The sequence below is a fragment of the Cupressus sempervirens genome, chromosome 5 (genome assembly GCF_028749045.1).
Source record: "Cupressus sempervirens isolate cs-2001-9-10 chromosome 5, ASM2874904v1, whole genome shotgun sequence".
Classification (NCBI taxonomy): domain Eukaryota; kingdom Viridiplantae; phylum Streptophyta; class Pinopsida; order Cupressales; family Cupressaceae; genus Cupressus; species Cupressus sempervirens.
Genome location: NC_143122.1, coordinates 668,068,463 through 668,074,239, shown reverse-complemented (window position 1 = coordinate 668,074,239; position 5,777 = coordinate 668,068,463).

Below are 5,777 nucleotides of genomic sequence, written 5' to 3'. Positions count from 1 at the left end.
CTTGAACTGCTTTGTTAAACATTTAGTTTTTTTGGCTGTGAAGATATATTCTACAAAGTTAGCAAGAAGTAGAGTATAAAGATATGAATATTCTAACAAAAGCTATCATCTTTAACCTCAAATTTAATTGCCCATTTCATATAAAAAGATTCATAGTTAACGTTTGTCAAAAAATTATAATAGAATATTTATGTTCCAAATTTCTCGACTTACATAGAATTAGTTCATACTAAAATATTATAATTTAAAAAAAATAAAATAGTTTTAACTAAACTTATTTTTAGATTTTTTAAATAATTGTATTTATTATATTTGTACTAAATTAATTAAAGTTACAATCTTTTTAATGTGAATTCTTGTTTAGTTATTTATTAAGAAATTGAGAAAACTAAATTATAAGAAAATTTATTTGAAATCTAGTAAAGAATTCCATCTTGAGTGGCAATTTTTGATTATTTTTGGAAATCACTAATAATGATCAACACAAAGAAAATAAAACATTTGTAAGAAATTCACTATTTTTTGTGAACGGTTTATATAGTTCTTCCTATCCATTCAAAAGTTTAATGCAATATAAAGCTCTAAAATTTTCTGTAGAGATAAAAAAAAATAGAATACCCACCCTCTAAAAAAAAACAAAGCATTCCTTTCTTTACACAACAATTTTGATAATATGCTTTGATGTTGGTAGGCTAATGATACTGCACTTCATAGTTTTTCAAAACAATCATAAATGTACTTAAAATTTGACCTAGGAAATCAATCCAATATTCGCTCTTTCAAAGATTAACTCTCTTTTTAACTAGTCAAAAATCTAAAATCTTTGTGCGATAATCACAGAACAATAGATATTTTGGGCTTTTAGAATTCTTTTAATAATAGTTATAATATAGTACCTCGCTTAAGAAGATATTGAATCTATGTGACTAAATTTATTAGAGAAATGTGTTCTTCACTTGGACATAACATCTAAAAATTACACAGTAAAAGGATGACCATAAACACTTTCTTTCTACGTTGTTTGATATCTACAAATCTAACAATGGGTATTCATTGGACCACACATACATGCTTCAGTTCTTTTTTTCTTTATACAACCACCACATAATTGTTGCATTGTTTTCATCTAGTTTCTCCTTTTTTAAGTACTATATTTTTCCTTTTCAAGCGTATAACAACACTAGGATATCAAACCATTCTAGTTCAAATCCTCCTAGGAATAAACCTATCATCTTAATTAAATTTACATATATTATTAGAACTATAAGAATATGCTTAAATATTAGGTACTGACACCTGCGCTGATAAGGTGCAATGGGTATGTTGATAGCAATATATGATTTATGAAATATTTTTCAGAGTACAAAAAAGTTTGAAATTATCTTGGAAGAAACAAAAAAATAAATTAGAAAGAAAGCTGGAAGAAATGCATAATGACTTTTCTTATTCTATGTTAGATAGTTCTCACCAAATAGGACCAACACTAACTACGCTTATGAGGTTGACCACTATGCCCACTTGATATATTTTTATTTCCATTTTCACTAATTTTATCTCGCTATTCTCTCCACCACCCACACTTAAAAGTTGAATTAATATATGTAATGTTATTACATATATATTAGTTATAAATTAAGCTAGATAGGTAATGATGTATCTCATATTTATTATTATAAGTATTAAAATTGTCTAGAATGATTGTAAATAGTTATTAATGTGTCCCTGGTCTAGGTTGGCATGATAAAACTTAAAGGACTTTAGTGTTGTAAGGCATCAAGCTATAAGGATTTATGGTTTTCTCATGTAAACCAATATGTACAAAACAATATATTGATATATTTGTATATGACTACGATCCCAGGGTTTCTTTCTAGTTCTTCCATGAGGGAGTCTTTGAACTTATTTATTAATAAAAATATGTTGGTAACCCCACTTTGCCTTTAAAATTTTTTTTTATTAATGTCATTAAGCTTTAATTAATTTAAGGTATAACTTATATTACTTCTATTTAAAATCTAATCTAAGTGGAGACCTAATTGAACATTAAGCTTAGTTGTAATCTTAATTATTATACAATGTCAAACAAGAGATGCAAAGTGTTAATGTTCCATCTGTGGCTTAATGCATCTAAGGTTAAGATTACGCAAAATTAATAGATTGATGCTAAGATAGATATAATTAGTATATTGATTCATTTATAAAAAAATCCTTAAAGCGACTTGATATCTTTGGGAAGATGGGTCAAAATTTTAAAATTAAAATACCAAATTGATCAGATGTAAAGTACGCATAGACCTTGCAAAAAAAAACATATGATGTCTTAGGAAACTCAATTGAGACCAAATCTATGGGCTCTAAAGTTGGTATTACTATTTTGCAAACTCCATTGAAACAAAATCCATGGGATTTATAGTTGCTAGAAGAATTAAAAACATAAAATATACACCAAACATACAACACAAGCCAAAGAATAATTTATATTTGTATTTTTAATCGATAGAAAAAATTTAACAAATAATCTTACAATCTAAATGATCTTGAAGTTGTAAATAATCTTGATGTTTTCAATATATGTCTTGATATCCTCAATTTCTATGGAAAATAATATTGATGCTTTTCAAAAAGAAAATCAAACCATTTCAAAGAAACTTAAAGACATTCCAAGTGAGGTGGAAGCTGAAATGGTATGATATCTCCTACAAGAGCATCAAAAGCAAACTCGCATTACTAAAAGAAAAATCCATGCTTTACTAATACTAGTTATAAATAAATTCTTCTGGGCTTGCGGATACTTCTTTTGTTGGGATCTTTCAACAATTTGACTGCAATGCCTTATGTGTGCACTCTCTTTGCACCATATATACAAAGCCCCACTGATGACTTCTTATCCAAACCTTCCAAAGGAAAAAATGAAATAAAATTGTCATGAAAAAAATATATTAGCATGGGAACAATGTTTGAGAAGGCTAAAGATTGGTAAACTAGGCAACAAAATCCACATTGCATAGCCTCAAACTTAGGTATGGCCCCTTGTTGGTGACACCTTGCTTTTGTACACTCACATGTATGGTGTATAATACTTCTAACACATATAGATCTAAATGTGCAACATATGCATGTATTTGAATGTTGTAAACTATTTTTACTAGTTGATCCAATAAATTAAAACCAAAAAAAATTAAGAAAGGACATATAGTTCCCAAAATGGCATTGGAAAACTTGATATTATAGTCAAACTACAATAGTGACTATATCAAAGCATAATAAACAAAGGATATTGCATACTAAATCAAAAAGGTTAAATTTTCATCAAGATGTTGAGATCTGATTGAAAAGATCATTAATGAGTAAGATTATTGAAAGAGGGAGATTGTTGAAGAAGACTATGTGTTTCAATCATTGTTTTGTCACTGATGTCAAACTTGCTATTTTTTGGTAAGATAACTGCTTATAAGATTCAAGTACTATCACTTAGTTGATTGATGAAGAGGATTTGATCAATAAGATGTAACAATAGCACCTAGAGGAAAGGTTGAGTTATGATTATGTAATGAAGTAGAAGGATCACTTAAGACATTGATGACATGATGTATTGATAATCTACTTGAGGTTATAAAGGTTGGCTACACTTAGAAACTTTAGAAAAACAAGTTACACAAAGATTGTTTGCTACGCTTGACCAAGTCAATAGTAGGTGTCGAGCAAAGTTAGTGCAAGCCAAGTAGAAAGTCAGTTGGAGCTGAGTAAAAGAAAATTCTAGCGGATGTTGAGAAAAATAGTTGATGCTGAGTAAAGTTTAGTTGATATTGAGTAATGACAAAGTCGATGCTGAGCAACGCAGTATGTGTCGAGCATCAAAAGGTTGATAATGCCAAGCTACTGCACTATTTCAAAGATAAAATATTCACAGAATCTAAGCTGGCAAGTTTTTTTTCTTGAATTTTGTAAACTAGGTGGAAGATAAGGATGATGAGTTGGTAGCACCGAATTCAAGGTAACCCATTTTTAGGTGAATTCAAATGGATTCTAGGAGAAGTTTCTAGAGGAAAGATGGAATATGGGGTAGATACATTGTATCCTACCTAATTTTTCCAAACCTTAAAATGGATGATGGAAAATAAAATGGCAAAGCATCTTAATTTTCTATTTATAAGAATGTCTAGTCATGAAGCAAAATGAGAGAGTAGAGAGTCATGTGCAAGAACCTAAGGGAGACAAGGTTTTGCTTGATGAAGTGAGCTAAAAGAAGAGTCTGCAATGGCATGCTAAGCAAGAAGGCTTAAGGAGAACAATGCTTGAAGGGTGAACAAGCTATTAGAACTGAAAAGTATAAAGGCCAAGGAAAATTGAGGACTGAATAGAGATTTGTAATCTGCAAGAAATGTTGTGTGTTTTATCAGATCAAATCTCTACTATTACTATTTGACAATTGTATCAGTCTAGGGTAAATCCTTTGGATTAAGGTTGACCTAACAGTCATTTGAAAATCCTTTAACTGGGTGGCATTCCAAGTGAATGGCCTAAAGTCCTCTAACAAGGCTCACTCATAATAGGGTGATTGAAATCCTTTAATTGGGTTACATTTAATAGTGTGTATTATAACCTTTAATAGGGTTGGCCTTTCATAGGGCATCACTTCAGAAGAGTGAAAAGGAGTAGCATGCTATTGGTGGTTTTTTCCAAATTGGGTTTTCACATAAATAATTTTGTTAATTGTGTTGATGAATCTGTTATGTTTCATGCTTTACATTTTTGCAAGTTGATTTGATAGTAAGCTACAAGTTTTTAGTGACTACATTATCCTATGAATGCATGCATGAGTATGAATGTTTTATGGGTTCACTAAAGTTGTGAAAAGTTTTATTTGTACATCTGGACCTTAAATAATTGATTCACACCCCCCCCCTCTTAGTTATTCTAAAGAATTCCAACAATTTGTATCAAAGCCATCTGCTTAAAAGGACAAGTTTGAAGGTACTAGAAGTATTAAGATCAAGATGTCAAAAAGAGATAGGGAGGGACTCGAACAAAGCTTCAAGGATTTTGGCACTAACACTTACAGATGCTTGATTATGGGGAAGGATAGGAAGGTGGTGTGGTGGAACTTTGACTCTACTTCGGGTAATATAGGCATCAAATGGGAGCTAATCAAAACTCAAGTCAAAGAAAATGAAGAGGGTAGAATCCAACTGGAGGAGTTGATTGATCCTACTCTGGTCATCCTCAGTGACATTGCTAAGGAGAACTTGGACATGGATGTCCTTAACAATGAAAAAAATAGTGTGCCAGACAACTTCCATACCACTATGTGGCTTTTTCACAAAATCCTTGACCTCAAACACAAAATGAGCACTGGATGTGTGAACCAAGTTGTGGTGCCCAAAACATGACACCCCAATTTTTTTAAAAATTTTAAAAATTTTGTACATGCTATAGTGCACACACACTTTGGCTTGGGCTCTACAAGCCTAGCCCAAGCGTACGTGCTTTTTAAAATTAAGAAATTTTATAAATGGGCTACAAACCTGCAGCCCATTTCAGTTTGCTTATATTTCCTCCTCACAGTGCATACATGAGTTGAAGAAATTGAAGACCTTTGTCACCCGCCTCCTCAAAATGCCCCCTCATCACCAAAGTTTAAGATCGGGATCATTTAGTATGTTTTCTACTCTTGTTTTTGCATTGTTTTGTATGTTTTTATGTTCTTTTGTAGGTTTTTCAATTTTTCTTTAAATTTGTTTATTTATTTATATTGTGATTGGTTTTTTATTAGGAAA